General features: G+C 41.1%; 1 non-coding gene and 1 pseudogene across 1 annotated transcript; one reads left to right on the top strand and one right to left on the bottom strand.

Annotated features, from left to right (window-relative positions):
• Positions 1-17,673: 17,673 nt before the first annotated feature.
• LOC131254238 (uncharacterized) overlaps positions 17,674-22,921 on the bottom strand; it is a 46,078-nt pseudogene continuing 40,830 nt past the window's right edge.
• LOC131254412 (small nucleolar RNA R71) lies at positions 22,374-22,480 on the top strand. Its single transcript, XR_009175527.1, has one exon. It is a non-coding gene; the product is annotated as a small nucleolar RNA R71 (small nucleolar RNA).

The following is a 22,921-nucleotide window of genomic DNA, read 5'->3' as shown; positions in this document are numbered from 1 at the left end:
CCCTGAAATTCGGGGGTCGAGCATAACTTCAAATATCTATCATAGAAGTGCCAACCGTTCTGATCTCACTGGGTTTATGGCCATGATAGTCTACTCCATAGCCACAGGAATCAAGGTCTGCCTCCCTACTCTTACTGTGCACCAGTTAGTCTATGCCATTCATACGTCTAGGGACGTTCAATTGCCCTATCCCTGGATTATACACACGATGTGCAATGCCATCGGTTTTCCATCTACCAGCGATCTGCAACTTCCCCTTCAAGTCTTCAACAAAAACAACATTCAAAGGATGGACTTAAAGTTCCATAAGTTTCCCGAGGATCCGCCAGAGGAAGAAATTCACGCAGAAGGAGAATGAGGTGAAGGCATTGCTCCCACTGAAGAGGCTAGAATGGCTGAGGAAGAACCTCCTACGCCCCATCAAGCACTATCGACATCAACGCCCAGGCCTGCGAAAAGATTTAAGCTCCATCAAGATAGGATTGGAGCAATACAGCGCGATGTCTCACAGCTCAAGGAATCAGTGAATGAAAGGTTTACCATCTTGGAACGCCTGGTAAACGAATTGCAGCAGACCGTGTAACAGTTGGTTGATCTAATCACCTATCGTCGAGACGACATGGCACCATCCTCCTCTGCTCCATAGTGCTGATCTCTGGACGCTGTTACATACAGCTCTCTCTTATTTCCGCATATGAGCATTAATATCTTTTTTAATGTTCTACACTCCCATGAGTGTATGTGATAACTCACCAATCTACATAGTCAAACAGTTTTTGTGTGTGTGTTGTGTATGCCCATGAATGGGCTAAATATTGATGGTTGGTTCTAGGTGCCATAAATGGGTTTGGTAATTTTGTTTGGATAACTGTTAAACTACTGCCAATCTTGGGTAATATATATATGTTTTTGGATATTGTGGGCTTTGGCTGATTATAATTCTCATCTCTTTACTGTCCTGTTTTATCTGGTTATCTTTATAAATGGTGTGTGATACATGGTGTGCTTAATCTTTATATTAGCTGCTTGATATTCTGCTCTCCTTAATTTCCCGATGCATACATATTCTCTGACATAAATTTTTTTTATTATATGTATGTTCTCCGGATGATGGTTCTCCCAAAGTATTTTAACTTCAGTCAAATATCAACTGATATACCTATCTTTGCCAATGACTGACAAAAAGGGGGAGAACGAATCAAACACCCCGAAAGGAAAATTGTATATCTACTTGAATGGTGATGCAGGTGTTAGGGGGAGCAGTTGCACCAAGATAGGGGGAGAATGCTGTTAGGGGGAGCAGCTATAAATTGTGTGTATGATTTCACCAGACATTGTAAAATTGTGTAAAATACATGTACACACAATTTAGGATGTGTTTGTCTAGATGTTATTCTAGGGTGTTTTGGTATTTTGTCACGTAATTGACAAAGGGGGAGATTGAAAGTGCCCTGGTTTGTCAATTAGCGTAAGTGTTGAGTCGGCCGGCTAAATAGAGAAGCTCCATAGGAAGATCAATCAATCGTCTGCCTCAATCGGATGAGGGCCCGAACTCTCCATAGATAAATCTAAGCCTCACATCCCATGTCCCGAAACACCAGGTAAATAAAACCATTAAAATTAATTAGAATATCATAGGGTTTTTGAGTTAGAAATTTTTTTTCAAAATTCAGAAAAATCTCTAAGTTTTCTACTTCTGTCGATTTATCAATCGATGTAATTGAAAAATGTTATCGATGTCCTCAGAACTCACTCGATATTATCGAATGAGGACATATGTTGTCCAGCAACCGCATATACTTCTGGATGGAATTATCGATGTATCGCTAGCAGTATCGATATCATTGAATGTTGAATCTCGAGTCTATCGAAGTTGACTGGATAAAATCGACAGTAGAGATTTAGTTCCCTATTTTTCTATAGAAAATCATAAAGACCTTCGATATATTGAAGTATCCCTCGATATCCTCATAATTCAACTTTCGATGATATCGAAAGGCCTTCGATGATATCGGTCTTGGACACAGTTTACCAGTAAAATTTTCAAGTGGTTTTTATCTTGGATCGAGGTTCACTCGATAGAATCGATATTCAAGTATTGATGGTATTAAGGCTGGATTGATTGCATCGAGAATGGCAATAAACTGTCTAGCAAGATTAACTGGAAAATCCTTTAGATTTATCTATGCATCGACCCAACTACCGATATCATCGACATTCAAATTCCGATGATATCGAGTGTACCTCGATCATATCCTTGACCTGAAATATTTCTAAGGCAAGTCTCTCTCATTTTCAAGTGTTGAGGAATCGATCCTCGTGTCGATGAAATTGGAGTTCGAAATCCGATGACATCGACGCAGGTTTGATTCCCTTGACCAGCTGGTAAAATGTTTCAAAAGCGTATGACGTTTGAGTTTGTGTCATCGAGCGACCAATCGATGTAATTGAGAGTATACGCTTGATGATATCGACCTTGGTCGATCATATTGAACTCTGTTATAAATGTGACCATTTTATATCCGTTGGAACTTTTTGCCTATATATAGAGAGCTTGTTCTTAGCTACTGGTAGAGAAAGAAGAGGGTGCTTTTAAGTGTCTAACCTTAGATCATATAATCAAAGCCCTTTCTCTCATGGAAGTTCATACTCCAAACCACCCTCATCATTGACATTCAATAGAGTGGATTGGGGAATGAACTTCCGCATTCAAGGATCCTCCAGCTACCATCTTAATGGCAAATCATTGAGCTGGGATGCCTTGAATGCATGAATGATTGGAATCGCTCTATTTCCCTAATAGGAAAACCTTCAATAGAGTAGGATTTCATTACAACCTTGACCCAACCTGTCGCCATGCATTAGTACATCTTCTGAGTTGCAGTTCAAGGAAGCAGAAGATTCTTCATCAGCAAAGGAGGAGGATCTTGAACAATGTGTTGAAAGGGACTCATCTACTTATCTGTAAGTTACTAGAGTCCAGAGGACCCTTGTGATTATTCCTTTGTAGGATTGGGTCTAAGGTGTTTCTCACCCTTTGCAAGTTCTCTAGGAGGCCTCCTGCGGGAGTGTACGTAGTGGGTGCTTTTGTGTTGACCCTTTCTCTATGGAGAGCATAAACAGTTAGGGCCTCATAGGAGATCCTTGGCTAGTGTGCCTAAAAGTGGGTGCTCTGTGTTGACCCTTGCTCGTGAGATCATAAACGTGAGAGGTTCCTTGTGTGGATCCTTTGCCAGTGTCCCTAAAATCAGGTGTTATGTGTTGACCCTTGTTCGTGTGAGCATAAACTGTCAGCCTAGGTGTAGGTTGTATTGGTTAAAGGTGAACCTGATTTAAAACCTTGGATTTGAGGTAAACCATGTGAAACCACCTTAGTGAAATATGGTACAATCAAGGGTTGAGTGCGATTGCCAGGAGTAGAGTAGACAAGTAGTCGAACCACTATAAAAATGACTGTGTTTGAGATTGCTATTGTCCTCCATTACTTATGTGATTTCCTTAAGTACTTTCATATTTAATTATTTGAGATCACACCTCACACACACACAGTCATATCCATCATAAACGAATTTGCACATTATTCATTTCTCTAATAGTTTGTGATTGGATCCTCTACCGGGCTTGGAAGCCAGTAAAGTTACTTCTAAGTAATCCTAATGTATGCTTGTTGTTAGGATTAGAGTAATATGATTTTAAATTGCTATAAAATTTTATAAAAGTCCTATTCACCCCCCTCTTGGACATATTGGCATATTTCTACTTCAATTAAGGCGGTCATTTTCGCAATTTCAGGTCCTACACAAGAACCCACGGTTTTAGGCCTTACACATGAGCTAAGGTCCTATACAAGAACTTGAAGATTTAGACATTACACACGAGCTAACGTCCTTCACAAGAACTTGAAGATTTAGGCCTTACATAAGACCCGAGGTCCTACGATAGAACCTGGAGATTTAGGCCCTACACAAGAACCTAGGGGTTTAGGCTCTATATAAGAGCTAAGGTCCTACATAAGAACCTAGTTTGCTTTTGAATTTGAAAATCTTACCATCAATCTTACACAAGAAAATTAAGTAAAAATGGACTCCTAAATAAGATAACTTACTTGTCGGATTGAGTCCCCTTTGTAGCTCCATCTTGGGTTGCTTGATCGTCACTCTCCCATGCTTCAATTAGCACCCCGATGCTCCCCCGATCATGATGTTGCTACTTTTTCAAGGCCTCAGTTTCATGATCAAACACCTTGCGATGCTCCTTTGAGGTGACCAAGGTGATGGGAGGTTGGTTGAATCTCCTACAACTATTGAAAAGTTATTTTTCCTAAGGAATTCACCTAGATGGGTCTTTTATACGATTTGGACAATACTATGCCAAGATAGTTTACGTCCAATCTCTAAAAAATGAAAGCGTTCAAGCGTATCTTCAAGGTAGATGGTGTAATCCACATAAGAGTGTTAATCTCAAGGAAGATGGCTTAAAACTCCATGGTATAGAGGCTTGGGATAAGAGATATGAACATGGAATCTCCTAAGCTTCTATTACACTAAAAACCCATTAAAAAACTCAAGAAACGAATGCCCTTTATAAAAAGTTCGAGCTCTAATGGTTAAAAAATGGCTCTGTCGATGCCATCGAAGGTTTCCTCAATATTATCGATAAATCCATATATTTATGTTAATTTGTCGCTGGACATATCTAGAGTATCTTCGATGTCATCGAATTCAATCTTCGATGCCATCGAGAAAGTCAGAAATAAATATGATTTCTTACTGGATAATTCTGACTCTCAATCGATGCCATCGAGGGGTCCTTCAATGTCATCGAAGGTGGCCTCGATACCATCAAGAAAATCAGAACAAATGTCATTTTGTTGGACAGTTCTGACTCTCGATCGATGCCGTCAAGTTGGCCTTCAATGCCATCAAAGGCACTTCGATAGCAGATCGATGCCATCGAAACTGTTGTTTTGGGCTATCTTTTACACGGCAGCTTTGCACCTCTTCTAGTCTTATTTATCATGTTTCTCTTAGTTTTCTATGGCTAATGGATGATCAATTAGGTATTCCTATTAAGCTTAGATCATCTAGAGTTCTAAGGATGTTTTGGGTCAAGGGATAGGGTCACCAAGGCAGCTCATTTACCTATTTTCTACTCCTTGATGCGCCATCTTTACTCTTGTCTTTGTTCTTCATCTTCCAAGGGCTCAACCAACTACTTGATATAAAAACTCACGTGATTGACTACAGGATGCAAAAATTGTTGCACCAACATGAAGAATTATACAGAGTGAAAGGAAGTCATGCATGATGACCCTACACACATCCTAATTAGTTACGCCCTTCACATCCTAGTGAATGAAATTTCTGATATGATCCAACCATGATCAAATCATCAATTTAGACAGTTGGGATTATTCATCAACAATGACACATGTACAATTTGATGAGTGCAAGAACATGTTATAGCAAATCCTCTTACATAGGAGTTTTCATACGCACAACGATCATGTATTAGCAATCAATAATCATAGCAAGCACAAATCACAATTCCATATTCATTCAAACATTTTAACAAACACTTAGAATGCATTTGAAATAGCCTAGCCTACATATATGAGTAATAGGTTGAAACATCCGAACTACGCCTATGTGATAGCACTCAAGTCAGTCATAAATCATTGACTGACATTGAAAGCCGTGAAAACCATAACCTAAACATTTATAGTCCGCACCTTTCGCCGGTAGACTCATAATGAACTCAGTTCATTCTCTAACTCATCGTCTACGGCACAACTGCAACCTACAGTATGAAATAGGTTAGCTATTTCATCCTTTACTCTATTTGAAACTCTAAAATAGGTTAGGGTTAGGATTGCTTATCCAAAAACGGAATCAGGATTGCCGGTATAGTGACACGGTAGCGATGGTTAAGCGCGTGGAGTGGCAGGGAAGAATCCCAGGAACAAACTCCAGCACTCTCTCTTCTCCTCACTTTCTTCTTCTCTTTTCTCTCTCTTCTCTCTCCTAGGTTGTAAATTCGTATGGAATGAGAGAGAGAGAGGGTTTAAGGTGCTTATATAGGCCAAAACTGATGGGAATGGCCCCATGGCCATGGTATACTTAGGTTATAGCCAAAAGTTAGTTGTTTTGGTCTAATAGAGCTATTTTGGAATCCCCTTTCCTACGTGCAGTTGGACTTAAGCTTCCTGACATTGGATCTGAGTCAGGCTAAGTTTTTGGTCCGATCAGGTTTACAGGTCGACCGCGGAGGACCAGTTTCAGTTCAACGGTCACCGGCACTCAATTAAGGCCACAAGTTCACTGACATGTGTTGGAAATTTTCCTTGATCTGAGGGTGTAATTGGGTCAGATTCCGACAGTCTGAATCCTTAGATTTGGTGTGCAAGTGAACGACTCAATTCACTTAAGTTTCAGTTTATTTCCTAAAGATATTCGCGTTTCTCACACACTTCGCTCTGAGCTCAAGTTGTGCATTTCTAGACACTATTAGGACTTGATTTCTGAAGTGGTTGTCAATTCCAATAATGCGGTCATAACCGTATAGTTCTGGGGTAATCGGAGTTTTGACACGTGGTCCAGGTCCGATACGAAGTTTACAGGTGTTCCTAAGAGAAATTGGGTTTTGGGATTGATTTTAAGTTTCAGGGTAATGTAACATCAACGATTCTACACAGTTTGGGTCTTACAGCTAGTATGTAAAGTGATTAGTGCTAATTTCACAGGTAACCTAGTTTAACACTAGTTAATTCTCGTTTAATTTCTAAAGGATTTGATCCTTAATGATTTCTTCCTGAGGTGGTACTCGGGTCTTTGTACGAATTTTTTCGAGACGTTACAATCTACCCCCTAAAAGAAAATTTTCGTCCTCGAAATTAGTACCTTTTTGTACTCCTTAAGAATCTGAGGGTAGTTCTTATGAACCTCTACTTCTATCTCCTAAGTAGTCTCTTCCTCAGTATAATGCATCCATAATACCTTCACCAGGGGAATAACCTTACTGCGCAACACCTGTTCCTTCCTGTCTAAGATACGCATCGGTCACAGTACATAAGTAGCATCCTTGCTCAACTATACCTGCTCTCACTTGATAATGTGGGAAGGATAAGGAATATATTTCTTCAGCGTGGATACATGAAATACGTTGTGCACACCTACGAGTGGTGTGGGCAAAGTAAGGCGGTAGGCCACCATACCCACTAGGTCTATGATCTAGAATGGACTAATAAATCTAGGCGTGAGCTTCCCCTTCTTGCCAAATCGAAGTACTCCCTTCATCGGGGAAACTTTCAGGAATACATGGTGCCCGACCTCGAACTCTAGCGGTCGCTGCCTCGTATCAACATAGCTCTTCTGTCTACTCTGTGCTGCCAGAAGTCGACGCTTGATAATGTCGATCTTCTCTGAGGTTGCCTGAACTAACTCTAGGCCAATCAAGCTCTTCTCGCCAACCTCTGCCCAACAATGCGGTGCCCGACAGGGACGCCCATACAAGGCCTTATAGGGAGTCATGCCAATATTCGCCTGAAAACTGTTGTTATATGCAAACTTTGCATAAGGAAGACAGTCTTCCCAACTATCCTTGAAATCTAGTACACAAGCTCGCAACATATCCTCCAACACCTGGTTTACCCGTTTCGTCTGCCCGTTAGTCTGTGGGTGAAATGCGGTACTGAACTTCAGCTTCACACCCATTACTTCCTGAATACGAGTCCAGAAGATAGATGTGAATCGTGTGTCTCGGTCCGACACGATCTCCAGAGGAACTCCATGCAGGTGTACAATCTCCTTAATGTACAACCTGGCCAACTCGTCTGCTGAGTTCGAAACTCTAATAGGGAGGAAATGAGCCGATTTCGTTAACTGGTCCACGATCACCCAGATGGAGTCATGTCCCTTCCTTGTCTTCGACAACCCTGATATGAAATTCATAGAGATGAAATCCCATTTCCATTCAGCTATGGGCATGGGCTGAAGCAATCCATGAGGTCAGCGATGTTCGGCCTTGACCTGCTGGCACATGAGACAACGTGATACATACTCTGTTATATGGGCCTTCATATTGTCTCACCAGTATGAGCGCTTCATGTCGCGGTACATTTTCATACTGCCAGGATTCATTTTCATCCTCAAATTGTGATCAGCCTCGAGAACTTCCTTCCTTAGGTCATGAAGGTTTGGGACGCGTAGGCGGCCACGATAACGTAAATCCCCATCCGTACCAACTCTCCATTCTGAGTCTACATCATCACTAAGCTGCTTTCTCATCTTCTCCAATAGCTCGTCGTCTGCCTGAGCCGCAATAATCCTATCATCAATAAGTGGTTGTACCTGAATATGTCTGATGCTCTCAAACGGCTCCTCCACCGTGAGTTTCTGCTCAAAGTCTCACACAAACTCTGCCATATCCCACTCTACTATCATCAGCAAAGCCACAAATGCTAACGCCTTCTTGCGGCTCAACACGTCTGCCACAAGGTTGGCCTTTCCCTGATGGTAAGAGACCTCGAACTTGAAGTCCTTCAAAGTCTCCATCCATTGTCGCTGCCTCATATTCAAGTCCCTCTGAGTGAATATGTGCCTAAGGCTCTTATGGTTACAAAAGAGCTCGAACTCCTCTCCGTAGAGGTAATGTCTCCAGAGCTTCAGTGCAAAGATGACGGTCGCTAACTCTAGGTCATGTGTAAGGTAGTTCTCCTCATGTTTCCTCAGCTGTCTCGAGGCGTACGCAATCACCCTGTCCTTCTGCATAAGGACACAACCTAGACCAACACGAGATGCGTCGGTGTATATAGTATACTTGACCCCTTACTCTGGAAATACTAACACAGGGGCAGACGTCAACTTGTCCTTCAGCTCCTGAAAAGCTACTTCTGCCTTCTCATTCCAGGCGAACTTAAGATCTTTTCGAGTGAGCTGAGACAAAGGCTTGGATATCTTGGAGAAGTCCCGAATGAATCGTCGATAATAACCTGCCAGACCAAGAAAACTCTTCACCTCAGTAACCGAACCGGGCTGCTCCCAGTCCTGAACTGCGGGTACCTTAGCGAGGTCCACAGCTATCCCTTCCTTGGACACCACATGTCCCAGGAACTTGACTTCCTCCGTTTAGAAGTCGCACTTCTTGTACTAAGCGAATAGCTGGCTCTTTCTGAGAGTATCAAGGACTGCTCGTAGATGATCCTCGTGATCTTCCTAACTCTTAGAATATATCAAGATGTCATCTATAAACACGATGACGAATCAGAATAGATACGACCGAAACACCCTGTTCATCAAGTCCATGAACACGACTGGTGTGTTTATAAGTCCAAACGACATCACAAGGAACTCATAGTACCCAAAGCTGGTCCTGAATGTTGTCTTCTACACGTCTTCCTCCCTGACGCGCAACTGATGATACCCCAACTGTAAGTCGATCTTCGAGAAATACTGTGCCCCCTTCAACTGATCGAACAAATCATCTATCCTGGGTAAAGGATACTTATTCTGCACCGTCTCTTTGTTCAACCTACGATAATCAATACACAATCGTAGTGAATCATCTTTCTTCTTCACAAACAACATAGGTGCTCCACAAGGAGACACACTCGGTCGTATGAATCCCACATCCAACAAGTGTCAATCTATCTCCTCAATTCCACCATCACACATGGAGGCATGCGATACGTGGGTAACGAGATGGGTGTCGCACCAGGCATAAGATCAATCGTAAAATCAATCTCGCACTGAGGAGGTAGTTCAAGAATCATTCTGAACACGTCCTAAACCTAAACCTATATCCTAAACCTAATGTAACGACCTTGGAAATTTTGTGCTAATCTTTCCTTAAGTAGTTGTTTTGGGGTAGTTAGTGCTTTACTTGATTGCTTGTGAAATTCGCATCAATCACTTTAAATTGTATCTGCATGGCTCTAAACGTGTAGATTAGTGAGCGCTACGTTACTCTGAAATCTGGGATCCATCGCTAAATCCGGTTGTTCCTGGAGAATTTTGGAAGATCTGGATCGGACTGGGCGCGCGTCGAAAGTCCGATAGCGATGATCTTAGTAAGTTATGTCACCAAGTTGGGCTTGATCTTCACCTCGAAAATCAAGTCGATCGGATGTTCTAGGTCGATTTGGTTGAGCTCGGAGTGAAGAGTGTGGGAACGGTTGAAATTTAATAAGCTTTTATTGAAATCTGAGTCTGTTTGCGCGACGATTTTAAGCATTCGGACCGTTGATTCTGACCCAATTTCACCCTCCGATCAGGATGTTGGCCCCGGCATATCCTAGTGCTTGTGGACTTGATGATTTTGTGACCGTTGAATTGAGTGTGGTCCGCCACGGCCGATCTGAAGAGCCGGTCGGTATGAAAACTCAGGCTGACCTAGATCCATGGTCAATGAGCTTAAGTCCGACCTTTCGTGGTTATAGGCCCACCGAAGTGCTTCGTTGGATCGAGAAAGGCGTGCTTTGGTTATAACCTAAGTATACCTTGACCATGGGGTTATTTCCATCATTTTAAGGCTTATATATAGTCCTTAAACCCTAGCTCTCATTTCCATACGAAGTTTCTCTAACCCTAGCTTGGAAAGAGAGTGGAAAAGAGAGAGTTAGTGAGAGAGATTGGTTGGTGAATCATCTTGATTCTTCCTTGTTCTTCTTCACCTTTGAACCTTTACTTTGAATCGTTCCTCTGACGGTTCTGAGTTCTTTTGGGGTAAGTTAACCTAACCCTAACCCGTGTTAGAGCTTAGATTAGACTTGGTGTTGTTGTATCTCATTTCTATCCTTATTTTAGGGTATTCTAGCGCCGTTGACACAGACTACTCGTCTAAATCAGCTCGGCGGTTCTTTCTTCGCTGAAGTTGCGGATTTTCAGTGTTTAGGTTATGGTTTTCAAGGCTTTCAATCCCGATTAGTGATTTATTCTTGTTATGGATGAGATTTCACATGTCAAATGTTATGTTTACATTGCTTTCTGATATGCATGTGCTATATTGAGATTTGTGTATTCTAAGTGTATTTATAAAGTACCGTATACGTATAAAATACGCACTTGTGCTTGCCATGATTATTGGTCATGTATGTATGCTAGATGCAGGTATGACACCTCCTTGGTAAAGGGAATTGTCTAAGTGCATGTATTCCAACATACGTCCATGTATGTTATTCCTTGTATGCTAAGTGTTTGTAGAAATGCATGAATGACCTAAGTGTAACGATTACACTAAGTGTGGGCGTTGAGAAGTGATTCTCAATACTCCCATTGATGCGCATGTTTTCCTTTATGCAGATTACCTTTCAAGTTATTTAAATTCAAGCATCACCTATGCTTACATTTATGTTAAGTTGATATTCTTCATATGTGTATGTAACATGTTTTGAGTTATTGTTCCATTATTGTTTTACATTCCATATGAATATCTGTAGTAGTGTAGGATATTTGGGACTATGCCTTAGTCCAGGAGATCGGTAATTGACCCTATATTCGTGGTTGAGATTGCTTTCGCCACGTAGGACGCATTAGACGAACCCGAGCCGTATTAGAGTTGGCGGCAGTGGTTTGGCCACGCGAGTGTTTGCGCACTCTATGTCGTTCAATTCAACGTGCGCTCGTGCTAGTCGAGTTCGTCAAGTAACCCGATTGTCCGATGTATGTTAACCATGTATGGACGCTACGCTTGAATCTAGGGTACCGAACTTACCAGTGAAATCCTAATAACCATGGTACCGATCCGCTAAGACTCATGAGCCGGACATGGTGGTATGGGACACCGTGGTCGAGCTGTCAGCCTACGCTGGGGTGACGAGCCTCCCGTAGTGACCAATGAGCAACTAAACTCGTGAGCCGATTATGGTGGTATGGGACACTATATTCGTGCTGTTGTCGGCCTACATTGATTGGTGACGAGCCCTTTGTAGTGACCTCGAGCATACCCGGATACCGCAAGGAGGTGACGAGCCGATCTGTGGTAGTAAGGGCATGAAAGGTGTACATTGATTGGTGACGAGCCCTTTGCTACGACCTCAACTATATGATCGTATGAGATATCTAGGATTGACGACCTTAGTATGGATCACTGTTTGGATGGTGACATGAGGAAGGTATCTTAGCTTCCCAATTCTGTTGTGTGAAACGGACTAATAACAACTTGGTAATCATATCCATGCACCGCATTTGCATGTGCTTTGTAGATGTGGCCACTTTGAGGCGATGTCATGCGTAACGTAAGATGAAGACGCCGAGGGTGTACGCGTGAGGGCACGCATCATATTGCATTCATACTTGCATTAACAAGAGTACTTAGGATTTAATTACTTATCTTGCTTTATCATTATTGTTTGATTGAACTGATAACATGTTAACCGTGCCTTATTGTTCCACCGAGTTGATCACTCACTCCCACGTTTACGGGGCGGTGTTACACACCCACCGGACTCGTCTTAGGCCCCGATGTTGCAGATGTGGATGCGACGTCGAGGCAGAGCGGGAGCTGGACGATGAGATGCCTTCTCCTATATGCAATTTTCGAGACGGGTTCTAGCGAGCCTCGGTCGGATGCGCGGGATCTCTGGGATATTTTGGGAACTGAAATGATGTAATTTGATACTTATAATTTTGTTAAATAACACTTTTACACGATCTGGGATTGTATATGTAATTCAGGGATTTACACTTGTACACATTTTACTATAAGCCTTCCGCTTGCTTTATTCACTTGTCCCTGAATCATATCTGTGTTTTGGAAAAATCTATTCCATGTTTTATTCACAAATAAATCAATCTCGCACTGAGGAGGTAGTTCAAGAATCATTCTGAACACGTCCTCAAACTCATAGACTACTGGCGTATTTCCTAACATAGGGCCTTCAACCTACTCTAACAAGGTAGCGTAATAACTAACACGGTAGGGCCAACTGACCTGCACTGGAAAAGTAAAGACCATGCCCTCAGGTCCGTAGGCTATCACTACCCAGGTATCGTAATAAATCTCCGCCTTAATCTCGGTGAGCCAATCCATACCGAGGATAACGTCGTAATGCCATAGTGGGGCAATGATCAGGTCAACGAGCACCGTCCTGCTACCCAAATCTACTGAGCAAGCCTCAAAAATCCGAGTAACATCTGAAAAGGTCCTTATAAAAGTAGTGATTCTCACTCCCTTCATAGGAGCAGTATCCAACGCTAGTTACTTGACTTCCACGCATGAAATGATAGAGATAGTGGACCTGGTGTCTACCAATAAGAAAACTAGAGTACATTGGATCTGTGAGGTGACTTCAAAAGTCACCGGTGCCATGTCTGCCTCAGGTGCCTCAGCTGTAAGCGCATGTACCCGAGTCTATTAAGAATGGTTGGGCTGAGGTACCATGGGTCATTGAGGTGGCCTAAAACGAGGTGCCAACAGTCAAAAGGAGGGGCGAGCTGGCGCCATCCATAGAGGTGGAGCTGTAATAACATGTGGGGGCTGGCGATTGATCCTCTGAGGCGGCGAGAAGCCATTGTCCCTCATCTTAGTAAAGCAATAAGTATCTGCATGGCCTGCACGCTTGTAGTACATGCAACACAAGTCTGGTCACCTCATAGGGGCTGGTGGAGCCGCGATCCTAGGAGGCGAGTCTGTGCAGGGCCTCTTACCGAGGAACGGCCTACACTGCAACTCGGGTCGTGGCCTACGAACCATAGGCCCACGAGTGTGGGATAATCTGTCCCCGTCCTACTCCGCTCGTAAAGACATGTTCACTAGCTCAGCATAAGTGGGTATGCTAGTGCAGCACATCTTCGAGTGTATTTTGGGCTGCAGGCCCTCAGAAAATCGCTGCATCTGCATCAGCTGATCAACTAAAATCAACAGAACATACCTAGCCAGCTCCGTAAACCTGTTTTCATATTCCGCCACTGTCATCCCTCCCTAACGGAGGCGAAGAAACTCACTCTCCTTCTATTTCATCTCTACCTTCTTCATCACTCTCTTCCTCTTCACTATCCGTTTCATCCTCACTCTCGTTGTGTCAGGCTTGATGTTGTCTAATGTTTTATTTTTAAACTAATCTGATTTAAATGATTTTAAACTCGTAAGTATACGAATGAGATGTAGATACGGTACGTATTACGAGATCGTTCCCATGAGGATTGGTTGTCACAATTCAAAATAAACGATTCTTCTTAACTAATCCAACAAATAGTTGAGCTAATGATTAAGTAAACTAATAAAAATCTATGAAAAATAACTGAGAACAAGGAGCACAATTCAATCAAGGAGAAGACTAGGACTTTTGAATCCACCCCTAATTATCATGACCCTTGTTTTACCTATTGATTCACCATATTCAGTTTGATATAAATTAAACAAATCACAAAATATGTCCTTGGTCAGGCACACAGAATGTATAATCCCTTAAAGCATATGGATCACATCTTTCCATCCATGGTCAGGCATGAAGAGAGGTATGTTCCTCCTTTCTTCCTCTATAGGAAACATGTTCATGGTCAGACACAAACACCTAGAATAATATTCCAAACAACATCCATAACTAGACTTTGGTTAAGCTCATAGCATAGAGAAGTACGGAAATTTTAGTCAAGCACACTAGAGAAAGAAACAAATCAATCAAGTTAAGATTAAATCAACAAACAAGGATCATTCAAGTTAGAGGCTTCATCTCAACCCTAGCTAAGGAATTTAGCTATCCATGTGATCAATTAGAAAGTAAGAAAAATAAAATTGATGAAATAAAAACATCTTTTTCTCCTCTTTCTTCTCTTTTCTTCTCTTTCTCTTCTCTGGATATGTTCCTTGGCTCCCCTTTCTTCTCTTTTGCTTTGCTCTACGTCCAACCACGGCTCAGATCTCACGTTCCAAAATTGAATTGAATCCTCTCCCCCCTAAGCTCTGGCCTCCTCCCTCTATTTTATAGTAGCCTCAGTTGATTTACGGAGCAACAGGTCAGTTGAGAAATAGAAGTCGGTGCGTGTATACCCATTACGCATTGAAAATCGGAGCCTCCTACGTCCCATGTTCCTTGCATGTTATTTGTTAAATCAACATCTCCTGGGACGTTCTGAGATGGTCTACATAATGGACAGCTTGGATCGATCATACGAGCCATAGAGGTGGCCCACTAGCTTTCGAAAAACGGACAGCCGTCAGGACACGAACAGAGCATGCGGATCTCTTCCGCTGTGATGCTAGTGGGACCCATTCCCTCATTATTTTGGGAAATCCAATCCGTCCATTGGATGGAGGATGAGATTTCTATCAGGAATACATAGTTTTTACCTTCTTTTGATGAGGCCCACCCGTTATCTTTCTCTACCGTTCAACATGCTTTTAAACAGATAGATTTCCATAAGCACTTTCTTTTGAAATTTGGTCACCTACACTTAGCAATAGCGATACTGGGATTCTGGTGAACGGTTTGGATTGTCCGTTTAGGCAATGTATGGGGCCCACAACAGCAACCGGTGATGGTGCTGTGCGAACGCTATAACGGCAATTGCCATTTTCGAATCAAAGAAGAAGGTTGCTACCGTGCACGGCTAGTGCACATGTACACTATGCACATGCCACGTTAGGTGAGGTCTACTGTAATGTTTCTGCTAAATGTAATCCATCCATTTATTTCGTCATCTCATTTAAGGTGTTGGAACCGAAGTTGAGGAATATCCAAAGACCAGGTGGGCCTAAGATCAACGGTTTAGGGGCTGATTTGTCAGTTGGGGCACTTCTATAGTAATCCGATGGCTGAAATTTGATATGTAGAGTTAATTTACGGCCCTCATCTCGTGTATGAAGTTTTGAGTCAATCGGATGGTGGAACCCCTGTGATCTTGCATTCTGGACTAATTTCGGGTCATTTTAATGTGAATGGCTTGATTTCCTCAGATCCCTAGCGTGTAAATTATTCAATATTGGACCTCTGGAGTGCGTCCCTTGCTTTGGTGACTTCAGAGCGTCAAATCCACGCTTGTAGTACTCTTTTTCCATTAACGCTCCTGATTTCATCTTGCAACAAAAATATAATTAAAATACTTCGTTAAGCATTATCATATATGTAAAATCTGGCAATAATCGAGGTCTGACACGCAATATTCGACCCTCATCACAACCCCCAACCAACATTTTGCTAATCCCGAGCAAAACATGAGAAAAATAATTTCAGAAATTCACAATAATTTCTGTATACCTAAGTGACTTGTGAACAAATCATCAAGGCGTGAGAATTCTAAGATTCATGAACGGTGCACAGAATTTTTCTTTCTAGAATTAAGCTCACGATAAACTTCCTAATCAATTTCAAAATATTAATCCATTAATTAGAATATTCTAAACATTGAGTTCCATGAGAGTATAGCGTAATCTCGGCTTACAATCAATAAGAGATCCAATTGTCAATTTCATGATATCATTAGTAATTAACAACGGAATACATGACAACTGAAACCAACACTTGCCTGATAGGTTAAATTTTCATTCTATCAGCCCTTATTTTATTTTTTTCTGAACAGTAATGCCAAGGAGGGGAATCAAATCCTCACCTATAGGGAGCAAACCTATGGCGAAAACTTGTCGCCTAACTTTTTCAAATGACAACCATGGGGAATCGAATCTACACTTATAGGGAGCAAACCTATGGTAAAGATTATATGACTTACCCTTTTTTTCAATTCTTATTTATAGACCGAAGCTAAAAAAAAATTTCAGGCTGGTTCCTTTCATGCTTAGTGATTACCAAGTTAATCATTCAATGTTGAAACGGAACCTTAATGTGCAACTGAGATGTCATATGTGAGATCATGACTCAATCAATGTTTAAAAGTTCTAATCATGGGTTACCAATTCAAACTTAACTGTGAAATCTAACGGATGGCTGAATCCTAGAGTTATAAATTACCGACATTTTGTACCTTACAATGTTAAAATCACAATTATCCTTCAAAATCACTTCAAATGCATAAGAAATTCCAGAAAATTTTTAAAAATTTCACAATTTGTGCTCAAGACCAAGAAAATACTGATTAGGTAACCTAATCGCCCACCCCCAACCTAAAATCTACATTGTCCTCAATGTAAAAGAAATAAGGATGCAATGCACATGGGATAACGAAAATAAAAGAGGAGTGATGGAAAGATAGTACCTGGACGGAGAATCAAGAGGCTTTCCCAAAAATATCAACGTAAAAGTGAGCTAGCACAAGAGAGAAATCAACAAAAGCAAAATAACAAAAATAAAATCACAAAAAGAAGATCCTACTTACACCACTTTCGTAGGTGCTCTCGATTGCATTTAGCGTATGCAACAAGCCTTTAAACCCCTAGGTTAGCCCTAGTGAACGAGTTGTAGTCTCGTGAGGGTTTGTAGCAATGTTACCCACAAACATTGAACTAGGAAAATGAAATAGAATGAAAAGCCGGGTTGCCTCCCAGGAGAGCTAAATTTAACGTCTTCAGCCAGACAAGCAATGAAGGCACTCATGGACCATAAATTAATCAATCCTAATAACCTGGGTCCTCCAAATGAATTTCCTCAACATCTTGATTAACCAAATCTTCTAAATATGGTTTCAGCCATTGACCATTTACTTTGAAAATATTCCCATCCTTTGGATTTTGAATCTCAACCGCTCCATGAGGAAATACTTTTACTACCTGATAAGGACCATACCATCACGAATGTAGTTTTCCAGGAAAGAGGTGTAACCTGGAATTATACAACAATACTTTCTGGTCCGGTTCAAATGTCCTGCGGAGAATTGATTGGTCATGAAAAAATTTTATCCGTTCTTTGTAAATTTTTACATTCTCATATGCCTCATTTCGGATTTCTTCTAACTCATTGAGTTGAAGTTTACGGTGCAATCTAGCTTTGTTTAAATCAAAGTTAAAGGTTTTGATGGCCCAATAAGCATGATGTTCTAATTCCACAGGCAAGTGACATGCTTTCCCAAAGACAAGCCTATAGGGGGACATTCCAATCGGGGTTTTGAAAGCCATACGATACACCCAAAGAGCATCATTGAAACATTGCGACCAATCCTTACAATCAAGGCGAATCGTTTTTTCTAAAATTTGTTTAATCTCCCGATTCGAAACCTCTACTTGACCACTTGTTTGTGGATGGTATGGCATTGCAACTTTATGGGTGATGGAATATTTCTTCATTAAAGATTCAAACGGTTTATTGTAAAAATGAGTACCCCCATCACTTATAATTGCTCGAGGAGTACCAAAACGAGAAAAGATATTTTCTTTCAAGAAGCGGACCACAACTTTGTGATCATTCGTTTTACATGGCACTGCTTCAATCCACTTAAAGACATAATCGACGGCCACAAGGATATACATATAGCCGAATGACGGGGGAAATGGACCCATGAAGTCAATACCCCAAGCATCAAATAGCTCTACTATGAGAATATTGGTAAGTGGCATCATATTCCTGTGGGAAATATTACAGGTACGTTGGCATCTATCACATGCAGAACAAAAGGCGTGAGTGTCTCAAAAAAGTGTAGGCCAATAAAATCCACTTTGTAAAACTTTTGCAGTTGTTTTCTTTGAACCAAAATGACCACCACATGCATGGTCATGACAAAAGGAGATTATCTTATGAAACTCACTCTCATGCACACATCTCCTAATAACCTGGTCAGGATAAAGTTTGAATAAGTATGGGTCATCCCAAACGAAATGTTTAACCTCAGCAAGAAATTTGGATTTATCCTGCTTAGTCCAATGAGAAGGAAGTTGACTTGTAACAAGATAATTTACAATATCCACATACCAAGGTAATTGAGAGATAGCTAAAAGTTGTTCATCAGGGAAAGACTCGTTCATTGGCAAAGGATCTACTGTGGACTCCAAGACAAGTCTAGACAAATGGTTGGCTACAACATTTTTGGAACCCTTTTTATCCCGAATTTCAATGTCGAATTCTTATAGCAAGAGGATCCAACGAATCAATTGAGGTTTAGCATCTTTTTTAGAAAGAAGATATTTCAATGCTGCACGATCTGAGAACACTATAACCTTTAATCCTATGAGATACGACCTGGATTTGTCTAGAGCAAATACCACTACCAACAATTCTTTTTCAGTGGTAGAGTAGTTAAGTTGAGCATCATTTAAGGTCCTACTAGCATAATAAATGACATGAGGCATTTTGTTCAATCTTTGTCCTGGGACAGCTTCAACAGCATAATCCGAAGCATCATACATAAGCTCAAAGGGTAAACTCCAATTAGGTGGTTGGATGATTGGAGCAGAAGTTAATAAATGCTTCAACTTATCAAATGCTTTCCGAAAATCATCATTAAGGACAAATGCAACATCTTTAGCTAATAAATTGCATAAGGGTCGAGAAATTTTGTTAAAATCCTTAATGAATCTCCTGTAGAATCCCGCATGCCCTAAGAACGATCTAATCTCCTTCACTGTTTTAGGTGGAGGAAGACTAGAAATTAAATCAATCTTGGATTTATCAACTTCAATGCCTTTACTTGAAATAACATGATCGAGTACAATCCCTTTTTGAACCATAAAATGACACTTTTCCCAATTTAATACCATGTTCATTTTTTTACATCTTTCCAAGACAAGAGATAGATGGTATAAACATTCATCAAAAGAAGAGCCAAAAATGGAAAAATCATCCATGAAAATCTCGACGAAACGCTCAACCATGTCGGAAAAAATACTCATCATGCATCGTTGAAAAGTAGCAAGCGCATTACACAACCTAAATGGCATACGCCATAGGCATATGTACCAAAAGGACATGTAAATGTGGTTTCTCTTGATCCTCATGAGCAATGGGAATTTGATTATACCCGGAATAACCATCCAGGAAACAATAACAGTTGTGCCTTGCCAATCTCTCAAGCATCTGATCTATGAAAGGAAGAGGAAAGTGATCCTTCCTTGTGACCAGGTTCAGTTTACAGTAATCAATACAAACTCACCAACCCGTAGTCATGCGAGTTGGCACTAATTCATTTTTGTCATTTTTGGTCACCGTAATCCCAGATTTTTTGGGAATAACTTGAACTGGGCTGACCTAAGTGCTATCCGAAATGGGGTAAATGATACCAACATCTAACAATTTAAGCACCTCCGCTCGAACGACCTCTTTCATGTTAGGGTTAAGCCTCTTTTGCATTTCACGTGACGTTTTTGCATTTTATTCAAGATGAATATGATGCATACACACAGTGGGGCTTATTCCCTTTATGTCAGCTATCGTCCACCCAATAGCTGCCTTATATTCTCTAAGAACATTGAGCAACTTACCCTCCTGTTCCTTATCAAGGTTAGAAGCTATGATGATAGGCAGGGCTTCAGAAGGGCCTAAAAATGCATACTTGAGAGTTTCAGGTAATTGTTTAAGGTCAAGTTCGGGTGGTTTCTCAATCGACGGGACCAGTTTAGACTTATATGGTGGAAGAAGTTCCACTCTAGCTTTCCATTTTGTAGTATCCATTTCAGGATTAGAGTCAACTAATGCATTGACTGCTTGGATGGAACTTTCTATGTCAAAATCCATGCCAAAATGTGATAAGCAAGTTTCAAGTGCGTCTTCGGAAGATTGAAGGAAAGATTCATGCACTAGAGTCTCAATCATGTCCACTTCAAATATATCATCCAAGTCAGTTGGTTGTTGTCTAGCATTGAAAACATTGAGTTTGATCTTCATGTTACCAAAAGACAACTTCATAACTTCATTCCTGCAATTTATGATAGCATTGGATGTGGCTAAGAATGGATGTCCTAGGATAACCGGAATTTGACTAGTAGGATTCTGGACAGGCTGAGTATCTAGAACGATGAAATCCACTGGAAAATAAAACTTATCAACCTGGATTAGCACATCCTCAATAACACCACAGGGCACCTTGATAGATCTATCAGCTAGTTGTAATGTTATTTTAGTTGGTTTCAGCTCACTAAGTCTTAGCTGCTCATATACAGAATATGGTAACAAATTAACACTGGCCCCTAAATCAAGCAATACTTTCTCAACCTTATAATCTCCTATGACACAAGAAATGGTAGGCACTCCTGGATCCCTAAATTTAGGAGGGGTGTTGTGTTAAATCATGGAGATGAGTTGCTCCGCAAGAAAGACCTTCTTATAAACATTCAGCTTATGCTTTTGAGTGCATAATTCTTTAAGAAACTTAGCGTAAGCAGGGACCTGCTTGATAGCATCAAGCAACGGAATGTTGATTTACACTTTCTTAAACATGTCCAATATTTCATTAAAGTTGTTTCCTTTCTTAACTGGTGCCAAACATTGAGGAAAAGGTGCTTTAGGCACATAAGATGGTACATGAGTGGTTCCTGGAGAGTCAGAGTGCTTTTGGGCTTTCGATGCATTAGTATGTCTCTCTGCTTCATTTTGATCTTTTGATTTGGAATTTGATTCTTCCCTAGGCATCTCTACTTTGTTCTCGATCTGTTTACCGGACTTAAGGGTAATGATTTATTTGGCTTGCTCATGATATTATTCTTGGTTTGAATTAGAGCCAATCTCATACTGTCCTTTTGGATTTACCACAGGTTGACTAGGGAACTTGCCCTTCTCTCTCTCACTCAATGTGGCAACAAGTTGACCCAACTGTACTTCCAACTTGGCAATGGATTACACATTTGCATGTACGCTTTGCTGGTTAGCTAGTAAAGTTTGTTGGGTGTCTTTTTGAAATTGAAGTGAACTCTTCATAAAAAGATTGAGTGTATCCTCAAGAGATGGTTTCCTAGATTGTGGAGGTACTTGTTGATACTGCGAAAACTGCTGAGGTTGTTGACTGCCAACTTGGGGGTACGGTTGCAGTGGAGAATTTTCAGATGGTCTTACTTCTTGTGGTCCTTTTGCCCAAGAAAAATTTGGATGCTTAGCCCACCCTGGATTGTAGGTGTCCGAGTAAGGATCATTCCCAGTTCTCCGAAAGGTGTTCATAGCATGTACTTGTTCAGAGAGAAATTCTGGAAATGCTGCACTAGATGGACAAGACTGCCTAGGATGGGCGGGACTGGAACATATGGTACATGACTCGACTTGAGTTGTTTGTGGAGGTCCATTATTTAACATCAAAGCATCCACTTTCTTTGTCAGGCTATCAATCTTGGCATAAAGATCTTGCGTGACTCCTACCTCATATATACCACCTTTCTTCTGTGGTTGAGGACTTCTTTCACCTCTATTTGAATAGCCCCATTGCTGGGAGTTTTCACATAAGGTTTCAAAGAAATTCCACGCTTCGACATCACTTTTAATCATGAATGACCCACCACTGGTGGCATCAACCATGCGACGGTTTTGGGGTGTCAAACCGTCATAAAAGTATTGAACCTGCTGCCACTTCTCAAAACCATGGTGTGGACACTTAAGAAGCAAGTCCTTCCATCTTTCCCAACATTCATGAAAGTGCTCACCCTCTTTTTGTGTGAAATTAGTAATTTCTCTACGGAGAGCATTAGTTTTGTGAACAGGGAAGAACTTGTTTAAGAACTTCATAGATAGTTGGTCCCATGTAGTGATAGACCCAACTTCCAGAGAATTCAACCATGCTTTTGCTTTATCCTTCAAAGAAAAAGGAAAAAGGCGCAAACGGATCGAATCATCTGAAAAATTTTGGAACCTAAAGGTAGAGCAAATGTCTAGGAATTCTTTCACATGATGGTATGGATCCTCCTTATCTAAACCATAAAAGGAGGGTAACCATTGTATGACCCTAGGTTTAAGTTCAAAGTGTGCTATCGTGGTGGCGAGCAACACTATGCATGAAGGCGCATTGAATTGGATAGGAGCTGAATAATCTCTAAGAGCTTTAGTTCCATTCTTGTCCGCCATTTCAGATAGGATGTTTCTAAATCTTCTACGAAAGGTTCTTTCTATTTCAGGATCAAAAGGTGC

This window comes from Magnolia sinica, chromosome 8 (assembly GCF_029962835.1).
Source record: "Magnolia sinica isolate HGM2019 chromosome 8, MsV1, whole genome shotgun sequence".
In the NCBI taxonomy this organism is placed as follows: Eukaryota; Viridiplantae; Streptophyta; class Magnoliopsida; order Magnoliales; family Magnoliaceae; genus Magnolia; species Magnolia sinica.
The sequence above is the reverse complement of the archived record's forward strand: the minus strand, read 5'-3'. Positions and strand labels throughout refer to the sequence as shown.